The 15527-nt window shown below is 39.4% G+C and overlaps 1 protein-coding gene across 8 annotated transcripts in view; it reads left to right on the top strand.

The window, feature by feature from the left end:
* The window catches only part of ENAH (ENAH actin regulator), a 159285-nt gene that overhangs the window by 16278 nt on the left and 127480 nt on the right, over positions 1-15527 (top strand). The window lies entirely within an intron of this gene.

Genomic DNA, 15527 nt, shown 5'->3' with positions numbered 1-15527 from the left:
CGACAGAGTGAGATCCTGTTTCACAACAAAACTACAACAACAACAGAAAACAAAAAACAACAATTTACTGAAAAAACCTTCCCCTGCACCCTGGGGCACATGGAAGAGATGTCTTAACCTGGCCTTCAGGGCCCTCGAAAAACAGTTCAGTGGTGCCTTTCAGAACTCCCCATGTGAATTCACTTCCTAATGGTTGTTTATTGTTTTCCAAAGGTACCAGTGAAGTTTTGGTTTCATTATGTTTATTCTCTTTGTCTTCTGGAAAGCTGCCTTCTCTGTGCTCACCTCAATCTCATTCTTGCTTTAGTTTCGTCTTCTGGTTTGTCTTTAGTGATTGTTACAGGCTGAGTCTCTTTTCATGGTTTCTGTTGACTAGCTCTTTTGGTATGTCATACATACATTTTTCCCTTAAAAAAATGGAGTAAGAGCTCATTGCACATACCTCTGAACACTTTATATCATGCTGGGTTCATTGAGATACTTTTAATAACCTTTTTGAATAAATTAAAAAACTAAACTCATGACTATTGATTGTTTTAGGCCTTCTCATTTTGTTCTTTATTTCTTTTTTTTGAGCTGGAGTCTCACACTGTCGCCCAGGATGGAGTGCAGTGGCGCAATCTTGGCTAACTGCAAGTTCCGCCTCCCAGGTTCATGCCATTCTCCTGCCTCAGCCTCCTGAGTAGCTGGGACTACAGGTGTCCGCCACCACGCCCGGCTAATTTTTTTTGTATTTTTCGTAGAGACAGGGTTTCACCTTGTTAGCCAGGGTGGTCTCGATCTCCTGACCTCGTGATCCACCCATCTTGGCCTCCCGAAGTGCTGCGATTACAGGCGTGAGCCACCGCGCCCGGCCTGTTCTTTATTTCTTGTAGAGATGAGAGTCTTGCTTTGTTGCCCAGGTTGGTCTCAAATTCCTGGCTTGTAGTGATCCTCCCACCTCAGTCTTCCAAAGTGCTGGAATTATGGCTGTGAGCCACTGCACCCTCATTTTATTCTTTAGCTAAATCATCTGATTTTTAATAAAGGTATTGGGACAGTCCTTTAAACAATTTTATATTGTACATAGTATGTTTTGGTAAGTGACAAAGTGAAGATGTCATGGTATAACGTTTTAACAAAAATTTTCAATATGCACTTGAAAATGTAAAGACAAGACATCAAATATATTTGATTTTATTTTTCCTGCCTGGAAATGTTATACAAAATAAGAATCTTGTCACCCAATCAGCAGTTGTTTCCCTTTAACATATTGACTGTTAGTTTTTTCTGAGTCTGTAAAAAGTTACTAAAATTAAAAACTAATACAGTAAGGGCTTTATAAAAACTTTATAAGTACATAAATTTATGCAGATCTTGGGTACACTTCTGAGGTAGCAGTTTATTTTTGTGACCTCCACATCTCCTCTTCCCCTGTTTCCATAAATGCTCCCATCATTATCAGCCAGGGTTCTCCAGAGAAACAGAACCAGTATTTGTTTATTTAAAGGAATTGGCTTACATGATTATGGGAGTCTGAAATTTGTAAGGCCAACAGGCAGGCTGGAAACTCAGGCAAGATAATTGACGTTGCATCTTGAGTCTGAAATTTGCAGAGCAGGTCAGTAACTGGAAACTGAAACAGGAGGATTTCTGTGTTACAGTTTTGAGGCAGAATTGCCTTCTCTGGCTTGGGTTTGCTGCCAGTCTTTGGCATTCCTGGGCTTGTAGGTCCATCACTTCAGTCTCATGCTTCTACAGTCACATGGCGGTCTTTTCCGTGTCTGTCTTCAGTTGATGTTTTCCTCTTCTTATAAAGACACCAGCCATATTGGATTAAGAGGTCCACTCTACTCTGGTATGACCTCATCTTAACTAATTACACAAAGACCCTGCTTGTAAATGAGGTCACATTGTGATGTACTGAGGTTTAGGACTTCAACATCAACCTCTTGTCTGAGTTTCCTCTTTGGGTATGGACCACAATGATCTCATTCGTCTCTCATTAGTCAGATGAACTAATTTTCTCAGATGACAGATACAGAGGGAGACATGCATACACACATTAAAAATAAATCTATGCAAAGATTCCACAGTAAAGCAACTAGAGCTAATGAACAAATTCAGCAAAGTGGAAGGGTACAAGATTGTTACACAAAAATCAGTTATTTCTATACACCTGCAATGAACAATTGAAAAAAACCAATTTCAGGCTAGGTGTGGTGGCTTGTGTCTGTAATTCCCAGCACTTTGGGAGGCTATGATGGGAGGATCACTTGAGGCCAGGAATTTGAGACCAGCCTGGGCAACATAGACTGTCTTTAAAAATAAGTTTTATATAGAAACAATTTCATTTACAGTAGCATCTAAAGAAATAAACACCTAGAAATAAATTTAACCAAGAAAGTAAAAGACTTGTACACTGAAACTAGAAAATATTACCGAAAGAAAATACGTCAATAAATGAAAAGACTTTGTCTTCATGAATTTAAAGACTTGTTAAGGTGACAGTACTACCCAAATTGATATGCAGACACAATGTAATCCCTATCAAAATGCCAATGGTGTTTTTTTGCAAAAATAATTCATACAGAATTTCAAGGGACCCCGAATAGCCAAAATAATCTTAAGAAAGAACAAAGTTGGAGGAGACACTTCCCAATTTCAAAACTTAACTTTGTAGTTAACAGTAATCAAAACAGGTAAAGGTATAGTAAGGACAGATCTATAGACCAGTGAATAGAATAGCCCAATAAACCCTCACATTCGATAGATTTTTGATGACTGTGACAAGAACTTTCTCCTGGGAGAAAGGATAATCTTTTCTTTTCTTTTCTTTTTTTTTTTTTTTTTGAGATGGAGTCTCGCTCTATCGCCTAGGCTGGAGTGCAGTGGCTGGATTTCAGCTCACTGCAAGCTCCACCTCCCGGGTTTATGCCATTCTCCTGCCTCAGCCTCCCGAGTAGCTGGGACTACAGGGGCCCGCCACCTCGCCCGGCTAGTTTTTTGTATTTTTTAGTAGAGATGGGGTTTCACGGTGTTAGCCAGGATGGTCTCGATCTCCTGACCTCGTGATCCACCCGTCTTGGCCTCCCAAAGTGCTGGGATTACAGGCTTGAGCCACCACGCCCGGCAGGATAATCTTTTCAAATGATGCTAGGGAAATTATATTCCCAGGTCTTTTCAAAGAGAGTTTGGTGTTTTTTTCTTAAAACATCAGTGCCTACTTTCAGAGTTTCTCAACCTCAACACTATTGATGTTTGGGGCCAGATAATTTCCTGTTACAGGCTTGTACTGTGAGTTGTGGGATGTTTAGCAGTATCCCTAGTTTGTACCCACCATATACCAGTACCACACACCCGTTAACCTTTCTCCCCCGAGAAGAGACAACCAGAATGTCTCTACACGCTGCCAGATGTTTATGAGGACTAAAATCACTCTTGGAGAGCCTCTTTAAATTCTGTAAAATGTCAGCAACTACTATATAAGTTACACATTTTAAAAGTATGTTAACATATTTTAAATTCTTAAATGCTTTATGTTTAAGTGAAATGAGGTGGCATTCATGCCATTTCTTTCTTTCATTACAAAATGCACATATCTGTTTGGTTGCCTCGACTTTAATAGGCTATCTTAGTACCCCAGCCACAATGATAAGCAGTTTCAAGTTTGTATCCTAAAAATCAGTTTGTAGTCTAAAAATCATAAGCTCATTTATAAGTTGGAACTGCCTGAAGAAAAATCAGATTTTGAATTTTAACGTAAGTGAAATGGAAAAAAAAATTTTTTCAAAGAAGTTTAGGTACTTAAACTTATTTTTAAAGATTAGCTTTTGAGTTTCAAAGACATGATATTAAATGTCCTTACTGATCCAGAGGCCTGATAGCTGAATATCCAAAACATGCCTGCCACAGGGTATATAAGTCCTTCGCCACAGACCAGAGCATCTCTGAGGCTAACCTTTGGGTAATGTTTGTTCACATCTGGTGCAAATTAAGTGATCTAACCAATTACATATGATAACTTTGATAAGTAATATTGATAGGTATTATTTGTTGAATATTTAAAGATAGGCCAGGCAACTTCACATAGATAATTTCATTCAATGGATTTGAATAAGCTATGAGATTCATGTCTTCATTGCTGTTTTACAGTGTAGGAAACCAAGGCTTAGTATACTTAACTGACTTTGCTGAGGTCATACGGTAGATAAATGACAGCTGAAATTCAGATCTAAGTCCTGCATAACTCCAAAGCTGTTGCTGTTAATACTTTCTATACCCTCTTGTTATTTTACCTTTCAATGCTGTTTCTCAGATTTCATTTTTCATCTTTAAGATCACATCCAATGCTGTCTCAAGTCTCATGTTGGAGTTTGTGTTGGAAGCAGTAGAAAATATGGCAGTTGGGCTGGGTTGTTTAGGACTTTGAGTGATAGTTGGCCGGGTGCGGTGGCTGGTGCCTGTAATCCCAGCACTTTGGGAGGCCGAGGCGGGCGGATCACGAGGTCAGGAGATCAAGACCATCCTGGCTAACACGGTGAAACCCCGTCTCTACTAAAAATACAAGAAAAAAAAAAAATAGCCCGGCGTGGTGGTGGGTACCTGTAGTCCCAGCTACTCGGGAGACTGAGGCAGGAGAATGGCATGAACCCAAGAGGCGGAGGTTGCAGTGAGTCGAGATTGCGCCACTGCACTCCAGCCTGGGCGCTGGGTGACAGAAACTGTCTTAAAAAAAGACTTTGAATGACAGTTTAAGGAACAAAACTAACATGCCACGTACTTCCTGTACATTATGTCTTCCAGTCCATAAGCCACCATGCAGGGAACATTTCATTAATGCCAAACCTGCATGGGTAGTAAGTAGTGGCACCTAGACCTGAACCCACCTTTGTCTCATTTCCAAGCCTATATGCTTCTTACCCTAAGTGTTTTATTCAAAATAATTTGAACTTTTCCAGTGGATTAGACTTCCAGTTTGTGAGCGCTGGGGGGCATCTGCGCCATTCCTTTAAAGAATAGTTGAACGCCTAGGTATAGCAAGATTTTTCTGTAATCCAAAGATGCCAGCCATTGTATTTCAAGTATATGTAGATGCTTTTCTGATAATGTTCTGATTCATTTAAAAGCTTGCAAATTTAATGTGCTTTTAAATCACATTTTTTCAGTCAACATATGCAGTATTAAAAGTAGAACAATTGTTCATTAGGTTAAAGGGTCTTTTCATCTTTGGAAATGTTGAGAACCACTTTTTTTATTTTGAAACGGAGTCTTGCTCTGTCACCCAGGTTGGAGTGCAGTGGCGTAATTTCGGCCCTCTGCTGCCTCTGCCTCCTGGATTCAAGCGATTCTCCTGCCTCAATCTCCCGAGTAGCTGGGATTATAGGCGCCCGCCACCACGCCCAACTAATTTGTGTATTTTCAATAGAGATGGGGTTTCTCCGCTTCGCCAGGCTGGTCTTGAATTCCTGACCTCAGGTGATCTGCCCACTTCGGCCTCCCAAAGTGCTGGGATTACAGGTGTGAGCCACTCACTGCACCCAGCTGAGAACCACTGTTTTACATAGATTTTTTCTGTATTTAATCTGTCTCTTGATTGGCAGCCATTTAACATTCTCAAAATAGAGGAGGAAACTCTAAACAATGAAAGTATTTAAAGCTACGGCAAGAATAAATGCAATCTTGTTTTTTGTTGTCTAGGTGAAGTAGAATTTTGGGAAAAAACCAAAACTTCTTGTCGATTGTTACTGGTTACCTACAAAGGCAATCCATAAAAATAGTACAAACAAATTATGAGTAGGAGAAAAACTTAAACTGTTAGGACATTATAGTCCTTTTTTATAAATTATAATTTGTAGAAAATAAACTGAAAGGGTCAAATGATGTCTTTAAAATTATGAAACAAAATCTGTGGGTATGCTGTTACCTAGGATTGAAAAAACAAAACCGCTAACTCTTGCAGATGATGCAGTCCAGGCCGGGCGTGGTGGCTCAAGCCTGTAATCCCAGCACTTTGGGAGGCCGAGACGGGCGGATCACGAGGTCAGGAGATGGAGACCATCCTGGCTAACACGGTGAAACCCCGTCTCTACTAAAAATTACAAAAAACTAGCCGGGCGAGGTGGCGGGCGCCTGTAGTCCCAGCTACTCGGGAGGCTGAGGCAGGAGAATGGCGTAAACCCGGGAGGCGGAGCTTGCCGTGAGCTGAGATCCGGCCACTGCACTCCAGCCTGGGCGACAGAGCGAGACTCCGTCTCAAAAAAAAAAAAGAAAAGAAAAAAGAAATGTAGTCCAAAAATGAGCATTGACACTTTTTGCTGGTACATGGAGAAACTTTCAGAGTGAAGGCATATTAATACTTTCAAGTTGTAAATAGGCTGGAATTAGGGCTTGTGATTTTATAGTTTGAGAATTTATATCATTAGACTTTTAATATTGGTAGTAGTTTATGCAAATTTTTTTTTTTTTTTTTTTTTTTAAGAGGCGGCATCTTGCTTTGTCACCCAGATTGGAGCGTAGTGGTACGATCTTGACTCACTGCAACCTCCGTCTCCCGAGTTCGAGTGATTCTTCTGCCTCAGCTTCCCAAGTAGCTGGGACTACAGGCGTGTGCCACTACGCCCAGCTACTTTTTTTTTTTGTTAGTAGAGACAGAGTTTCACTATGTGTGGGTCAGGCTGGTCTCAAACTCCTGACCTCAGGTGATCCACACGCCTCCCAAAGTGCTGGGATTACAGACGTGAGCCATGGTGCCTGGCCCTTATACAAATTTGTTTTGAATACTTCTCAGCCTTGATGGGGTTAATTGTGGCTTGGCAAATCAAGAAAAGGAGTTCTGTGCTGTTTTCAGACTGCAGAATCTTGTTGCTATGCAACAAAAATTGTCAGTCCGTATAGGGTATAGTAAATTGGTATTCTCTGTCCCTTTTCACCACATGCTCATTTTGTAATCTGAGAGAAGTGGTTTCGGGCTAGTTTGGAAGGTTTTATTTTAAAACAAGCACTTAAAAATTTTTGTTGCTATTTGTAATTGGTTATATTTAAGGTCTGTGAAGCCTCTCTGTACTTATTAGAAGATACAATAAAATGTTAGTGTTCAAAAGGTTTATAGATCTGTTTCCAGGTTGTTTCAGGTTAGAGCAATATATTTTTGTTTTGTTACTGTAACAGGGGTAATATTGCCAACTTCCAAAGAGTAAATTTTAGCTTGAGAATTCAAGTTGTATAATTTGAACATCAGAAGTTTATTGTAAGCACATAATATTATTTTTAAATTTAGTTTTGAAAAACAACCCAAAAAAACCCTTTTATTGATAAAATTTTTTAAATACGAGCCCTAAACTTGTATGGAGTCTCATGTATGATAATTTATTTTCTGCCAGGAGAAATTAAAATGCCTTTATAGCAAATGGGTGATGGCTAATAGCCTTTTAAAAATTGCGATAAAATATATATAACACAAAACTTACCGTTTTAACCATTTCGAGTGTTTCACATAGTTGTGCAAACATCACCTCTTCATCTCCTGGAACAACCTTTTGCATCCCATTTAGTAACTTAGTCCAGGCTGTCTTCTAAATCCTTTAATTCAGTTAATCTTCATAAGAGGCCTGTGTGATAAGTACTTTTGTTGCAAATGAGAAAAGTGAGGCCCAAAAAGGAACACAAAAGTAGTAATTAGTGGAGCCGGAATTCAATCACCAACAGTCCAACTCTTCTGTGCTCTCAACTATTATGCTATGTTACCCTCTTTTGGAATTACTTTTTTTTTGTTTAGTGGTAAGATCTTTGATTTAAAAAAAAAATACTTTCTGTAGCTTTTCCAAGTAAAGTTAATGCAGTTTAACAGCATTTTGGACTGTTAATGAATTTAGTTTGGCTATAAATCCCTACAGTCTTCTAGACTTTTTTTCTAAATACTTCAAAAGGATGCAGTTTATGTTATTATATATTATGTTATTTGTATATAAAATTATACATATTATGGTTAATTATATAGAAAGGATATACTTTCCTTTTTCAGTTTGTTTCTGGACCATTTTTCATGCCATTCCTTCCAATATAGAATGCAAATTATTTTCTGGTCATTTAATATAAATAGGAAGGTACACTGTTGTTAGAGAATTTTAATATGATGCCATCCAAAGACTAAAGCCAGTTGGCATTGGATCATCTACTTAGTATTCTCTAAATTTATGATCTTTTTTTTTCATGAATATGGAGTTAATTATAGTATTGGCAGTTTAGAATAAAGAGCAATAGGAGTAAAAAGGGAGAAAAGCATTGCAAGGAGTCATTTAACTTCCGGTTGATGAATAGGGATGAGTTTTTGCAGACTGCTTTTTTTTCCTCTGCTATGTAATATCTCTACTACCATTCTTTAAGGAGCTTACCTTTCCTTCTTTGATTTTTTTTTCCGCACCTTCTACTTTTTTTTTTTTTTTTTGGAACAGAGTCTCACTCTGTTGCCCAGACTGGAGTACAGTGGCGTGATCTCGGCTCACCGCAACCTCCGCTTTCTGGATTCAAGTGATTCTCCTGGCTCAGCCTCCCGAGTAGCTGAGATTACAGACACACTCCACTACCACCTGGCTAATTTTTGCGTTTTTAGTAGAGGTGGGGTTTCACCATGTTGGCCAGGCTGGTCACGAATTACACTTCCCAACCTCAAATGATCCACCTGCCTTGGCCTCCCAAAGTGCTGGGATTACAGGCATGAGCCACAGTGCCTGGCCTTTCCTTGCCTTCTTTTTTTTTTCTTCCGAGACGGAGTCTCACTCTGTCACCCAGGCTGAAGTGCAGTGGTGTGATCTCAGCTCACTGCAACCTCTGCCTCCTGGATTCAAGCGATTCTCCTGCCTCAGCCTCCTGAGTAGGTGGTATTATAGGCACAGTCCACCATGCCCGTCTAATTTTTGTATTCTTAGTAGAGATGGGGTTTCACCATGTTGACCAGGCTGGTCTCGAACTCTTGACCTCATTATCTGCCCACCTTGGCTTCCCAAAGTCTTGGGATTACAGTGGTGAGCCACTGTGCCTGGCCCATATTTCTGTCTTGCTCAACCAGACTTACTCTATAGTCAGTTTGCTTTTCATGTCTGTTCACAGTTGCACCATCTTTTAAAAAATTTTTCTTCTTTTATATTTGTGCATTTATATATGTGTGATTATACTTGGTATTTTTTTTGCCTTGTTCATTTGATATGTTTTGCATTTTCTATGTTTTTTAAAAACTTAGAATTTTATTAGTTACATATTTCACTGTAATTTACCTGTTTCCTTTAAAATGGCTATTTATGTGGTTTACAGTGATTTTGTATAATGAATAATGCTTTCATAAACCCAAAGGTTTTTTTTTTCCCCTCCTAATTGCAGACTAATTTCTTAAGATGGATTTCCAGAAATAGTATTAGATCCCTGAAGGAATAGAAACGGTTTTAAAAGCTCTTGAATCCTGTTGCCAAAATGCTTTCCAAAAGTGTTGTACCAGTTTTCATGCCAGCCAGCAAATATATGGAGTGTCCATTTCACCTCAGCCAGCAATAAGAGGGAATGTTTTGATGCTGACCTTTAAATCTAAGAAGAATTGATTTACAGCTCTGTTAGGCTTCTATCCTGAATTACACCCACAATTTATAATCGTGGTTGAGATTGGATTAGAAAGAAGGAAAGCCTGGTTTACCAGTTTCTCCTCTTTCAGCTGCTTATATTCTGTTTTGCCCAGTTAAGGTACATCCTTTTGGAAACATGAAGTAACTGCCTTTTTCTGCTTTTCAGCCCCCTTAATTATTTTGATAAGTTGGTAGGGGACAAAACAGTGTATGTTTATAAGTTGATAGGGGACAAAACAGTGTATGTTTCACATGACATTTCCCTTGAGAGCTGGGATAGGTTTGGCTCTCTTCTCCACTCCACCACTGGACTTGGTGTCTCTGGAGGTGTCTAAAAGTCACATTCGGTAGCCACCTTGCCCAGGGGTGCTACTTAGATGTAGCCTGAGTCACTGCTACTTCTTTAGCTAGAAAATCATTAACAACTCTGGAGGTAAAGTAGCTTTTCCCTAAGAACTTGTTAGATAATTTAGTATTAAGTATGGATGGAAATTTTTCTCCCTGAATAGGAGGGTCAGGGGACACCATTCCTACTGAAAGTTGATAACAAGGAGGTCTTATCTGGTCTCCTCTGGCCTCATAACAACATTCAGCACAGTTGACCATTCTGGCCTTGAGCCACTTTGCAGTGATTTTAAGTTCCCTTGGTTCTCTCCTTATCTCACTGGCTGTATCTCTTGTTCCTTTCCTCCTTTTTCATTTTCTTCTCCTCATCAGACTTCCCCTCCTCCACAATGTTACTCACTCCCTGGGCTTTTACAACCTGTGTGCTGCTGATTCCCAGATTTATTTTTTACCTAGCTCTTGCTCCTTAGCCCTGCTGGCACCTTAATTCTCTTTGTATAACTAATAGGCACCTTAAATACCGTGTGTCCAAATCAGAGTCTTGTGATATTTTCATACAAGTTTATACTTAGGTGTTTTGGTAACGTTTTTCCCAAAGTTTCAACCATAAAAATAACGTAGGGGGCTACATTATAAATAATATCAATTTAAGACATACTGTATTAAAACTGTCTTTCTCATTTTATAAACTGTAGAGCCCATAAATTTTTCTTCTGATAGGCCAGAAGAAAGTTTACCTATTTCCTTCCCAGTGACTAAGAACAAAAATTCTCACTGGAGGATTTTATTTTTGTGGTTTTTCATGTGATATGTACTTGTGTTATGAAATACCGTTCCTCTTTCTCAGTTTAGCATTTCATATGTCAGTTGACAATGATTTGAACTGTATTGCATGGTGATGGTGATACAACTTGCCCACTCAGCTCATTTTCACTAGTATCAATGCCTTTGTAGTGTATTTATTTGAACGTTATTGTGGTTTTGCCTTTATAAAAATGTGTAGAGAATAGAAGAAAGGAAATGTTAATGCTAACACAGTTGAGATAAAGATGGAAGTCACTTGGTTTTCCGAAAGTGGTAATTCTTTTGTGTTTTAGTCTGTTCTTGCTGCTATAACAAAACATCTTTGACTGGGTAATTTATAAACACAAATTTATTTCTCACAGTTTTGGAGCCTGGGAAGCCCAATATTAAGGTGCCAGGAGATTTGGTGTTTGGTTAAATGCTGCTCTCTGCTTCGTAGATGGCGCCTTGTGGCTGCATTCTCACATGGTAGAAGGCGCTTAGGCAGGAGGGCCTAGCTCTTTTTTAAGGGCATAAATGCCATTCACGAGATTGGAGGGCTTGTGACCTATTCACCTCCGAAAGGCCCCACCTTGTAATGTCATCACCTTGGTGATTAGTTTCTACGTAGGGATTTTGGAGAGACACACACATTCAAACCGTAGCATTTAACCTCAGTAGAACGATAACCCAGTTTGTGCTTAAGCTGACTGTTTATCAGACAAGATTTTTTTGTTGGCACTGATAGAAACTCAAGTTAGCTCTCCTGGTAGAGTCAAAGTGAGAGTTGCTGGAGCTGGGGGCAGCTTGAGGACCTCAAGGATGAGAACAGAGCTGACCATTTTGGTTAAATGGGAGTTACTCTCTTACATTTGCTTAGCTTTATTTTTTTTCCCTGAAGTCTTTCTTCATGGTTTTTCTAGATTCCCATTCTTCCAGCTTTCATAAATGGAGAGTCAAAGGATGTTTCCTGTAATCTTCAGGGAGGAAAATCCTGAAAAAGACTGGTAAAGTCCGACTTGAATCTTTGTCCCTTCTTTATTGGGGGATGAGGTACTGTGGTGGGCACTAATAGGTAGAAGGAACAGAGTTCTAAAATGGAAGAAGGAATGCTGGCAATGGATATCTACTATGATATTCAACTATAGAGGACAATAGCAAAATTAAGTTATATTTAAAAAATACAGGAGGCTAGGTGTGGTGGCTCGTGCCTATAATCCCAGCACTTTGGGAGGCTGAGGTGGGTGGATCACCTGGGGTCAGGAGTTTGAGACCAGCCTGACCAACATGGTGAAACCCTGTCTCTACTAAAAATACAAACTATTAGCCGGGCATGTTGGCACATGCCTGTAATCCTAGCTAGTTGGAAGGCTGAGAGTTGCTTGAACCCAGGAGGTGGAGGTTGCGGTGAGCTAAGATCATGCCATTACACTGCAGCCTGGGCAACAAGAGCGAAATTCTGTCTCAAAAAATAAACAAAAATACAGGAAACGTGTTAATTGTTTTAGTAATCTGTTATATTGACAGGACCATAGAGTTTGTGGAGGAATGTAACTTGCAAGACTTCTTTTTTAAAAAAAGAAGAAAAGACAGGAGTTTCAACTGTGTCTTAAGATATTTTTTAAAGAAAATTGGTAAGACATCTCATTTCTTGCAAAGTTTCTGAGCAGTTTTTTAAAAAATTACTTTTGTCTACTAAATATTGCTTTAGGTGTGCCAGGAAGACTAGAATTTGAGCGAAGAATTTAAGAAAATTAATTTTATCTGCATTTCGTATTTACTTTATCTTGTTTTAAGTGATTGCTTATACCCTTTTAAAACTAAACATTCATAGCCTAACTAAGGATTTTTCGTATCTTTTGACTCCTGGAATGAAAACCCATTTTGAAATTTAGCCTATCGCTCAGCTCTTGTGCTTTCACACGCTTTTCAGGAACGGGTTATGTGTGAGAATAGGGACACTGGAATTCCAAACATCCGACATCCCCATTGTTGACCACAGTTCTCCACCATCAGCTATCAGTCACATCGAGGGGTGAGTCATTTCACACCCCACCAGGTTAGATGAGCACTTAGTTCCTTAGCTTTCCCATTTATTTGGTGATGCAGTGATGTAGAAACCATGTTAGATTGTGACCGGGGAAGAATCAACCCTGTGACAAATAGCACAAGCCAAATCCTGGGGTATTTTCCTTTTAGGTGACCTCAATCTCAGCTTCCTCATCCATGGTAGATAGAGTCCAGTGTTGAGATCAGAGCATCTTTTCATCGTCTAGGACACGTTGTAGCTAAGATTACAGACCTGCACCACCACATCCGGGGAATTTTAATTTATTTTTAAAATACTGATTTATTTATTTGTTAATTGATTTAGTGGCAGGGTGTTACTCTGTCGCCCAGGCTGGAGTGCAGTGGTGCGATCTCGGCTCACTGCAACTTCCGCCTCCCAGGTTCAAGCGATTCTCCTTCCTCAGCTTCCCAAGTAGCTGGTATTACAGGCGCCAACCACCTGCCCAGCTAATTTTTATATTTTTAGTAGAAACAGGGTTTCACCATGTTGGCCAGGCTGGTCTCAAAAACTTCTGACCTCGAGTGATCTACCTGCCTCAGCCTCCCAAAATGCTGGGATTACAGGTGTGAGGCACCACGCCTGGCCATATTTATTTTTAAAATATTTCCTTGTCCTTTTCTTCCTCTATCAGCTAATCTTAATTTTTTTTTTTTTCTAAAGACAGGGTCTTGCTGTGTTGCCCAGGCTGGTCTCGAACTCCTGGACTTAAGCAATCCTCCTGCCTTGGCCTCCCAAAGTTGTGGAATTATAGGTATGAGCCACAGTGCTCAGCCTATGAAGCTTTTAGTATTTAAAGTTTTTATGTTTTTCAAGAGATTTGTTGCAGCCATAAAAAAGAACAAAATCATGTTCTTTGCAGCTGGAGGCCATTAGCCTAAGCAAATTAATATAGAAACAAAAAACCAAATACTGCATGTTCTCACTTATAAGTAGGAGCTAAACACTGGGTACACACAGACACAAAGATGGGAACAATAAACACTGGGGATTCCAAAAGCAGGGGAGGAAGTCAAGAGTGAAAAACTACTTATCGGGTACTATGTTCACAACTTGGGGGGCAGGAAACCCAAACGTCAGCATCATGCATCATGCAGTGTACCTGTGTAACAAACCTGCATACCCCTGAATCTAAAAAAAAAAAAAGAAATATTTGTTAAAGAAAGTTATTATCGTATTTTTGAATATACAGGTGAAATTATGAGTCTTTGCTGATAAAGACTTAATTTCCTTTTTTCTTTTCTCAGTCACCAGGTTAATACTGGTGAGCTCAACAACATAAATGAGATAACCTATAATCTAACAGCCTTAGGGGAAGCATTTTTACCAGTATTAAGCCAAACAGATAAATTGGGAAATGTAATTTAGAAAGACAAAGAAACGAATTTACTTTGCTAATTATAGACAAAATTAAAACCACCTTTGTTTTATTTTTCTCAAGCTTATTTTTTCAGAGATCTCTTAAATCCATGTTAAGAACTCTAGTGTCTTGAAAAATTCTGGCTGCCTTTCTTTTGCATTTTAGCATAATCCAGAACCTTTTCTGTAATAAAAAAGTTCCCTTGCTTTTAAAACCTTAACTTGCAAGTTTTTCTGCTTCAAGTTGAAAAGGTTCTGTAAACTGGGCCATGGTGGGGGTGGTGGGGTGGAGGATTTCTCTTTATGTTTTATCCCTGTGCCCCTCACTGTTGCTAGTTTTTTCCTTTTGAAATCCATCCTTCGAGTTCCTTTCTGGAGCAAATTACTCTCTGTGATCCCCTATCCTCCAGCTCTTATAAGCTGCCCTTACATGCTTAAGGCTTGTGGTTATGTCATTCTGCCATAGTGCTATGGTCTGAATATGTGTATCCTCCCAAGATTCTTAGGTTGAAACCTAAACCCCAAGGTGATGGTATTAAGAGGGTGGGGACTTTGGGAGGTGATTAGGTCGGGGGAGCTTGCCACTTTTGCCCTTCTGCCATGTGAGGACAAATAGAAGGTGCCATCCATGAACAGCATGCCCTCACCAAACACCATATCTGTTGGCAATTTGATCTTGGACTTCCCCAGCCTCCAGAGCTGTGAGCAATACATTGATGTTGTTTATAAATTACTCAGTCTAAGGTATTTTGTTGTAGCAGCAGGAACAACTAAGACACACGGCTTATCAAATATTTAATACAATTTATAACATTTAACAGCTTTAAAAAAATAGAGATGGGGTCTTGTCATGTTGCCCAGACTGGTCTCGAACTCCTGCGCTCAAGGGATCCTCCTGCCTCAGCCTCCCAAAGTGCTGGATTATAGGCTTGAGTCACAGTGCCTGGCCAACAGCTTTATTGAGGTATAATTGACATAATACAATAAATGTCACATATTTAAGGTGTACAGTCAAGATAACAAACATATCCACTCCTAATATGTAAACATATGAACACAAATTTGAAGGGACATCACCCCATAAGCTCTAACACTCAATATGTATAATAACCTTTGGTGTCCTTTTTCAATGAACATGACCATGAACACTTTTCCATGTCGTTACATGATCTTAATAGTATGACTTTTTAAAGAGTTGAGCAATGGCATGTTAAAAACACGTTCTTTACACATCTAAGATGATAGTACATAGATTGTTTCATGTTATAAGTAGAAACCTTTTTAGCTTCTTTTGAAGTGAGAGATACGAAGAGGGAGGCTATGAGAGAATCAAAGAGAGCACAGGTAGTTCTGAATGGGCTCCCCTCTTCCAAGGCAAATAC

Source organism: Trachypithecus francoisi, unplaced genomic scaffold, assembly GCF_009764315.1.
Source record: "Trachypithecus francoisi isolate TF-2019V2 unplaced genomic scaffold, Tfra_2.0 Lachesis_group5, whole genome shotgun sequence".
NCBI classification, from domain to species: Eukaryota; Metazoa; Chordata; class Mammalia; order Primates; family Cercopithecidae; genus Trachypithecus; species Trachypithecus francoisi.
The sequence above is the reverse complement of the archived record's forward strand: the minus strand, read 5'-3'. Positions and strand labels throughout refer to the sequence as shown.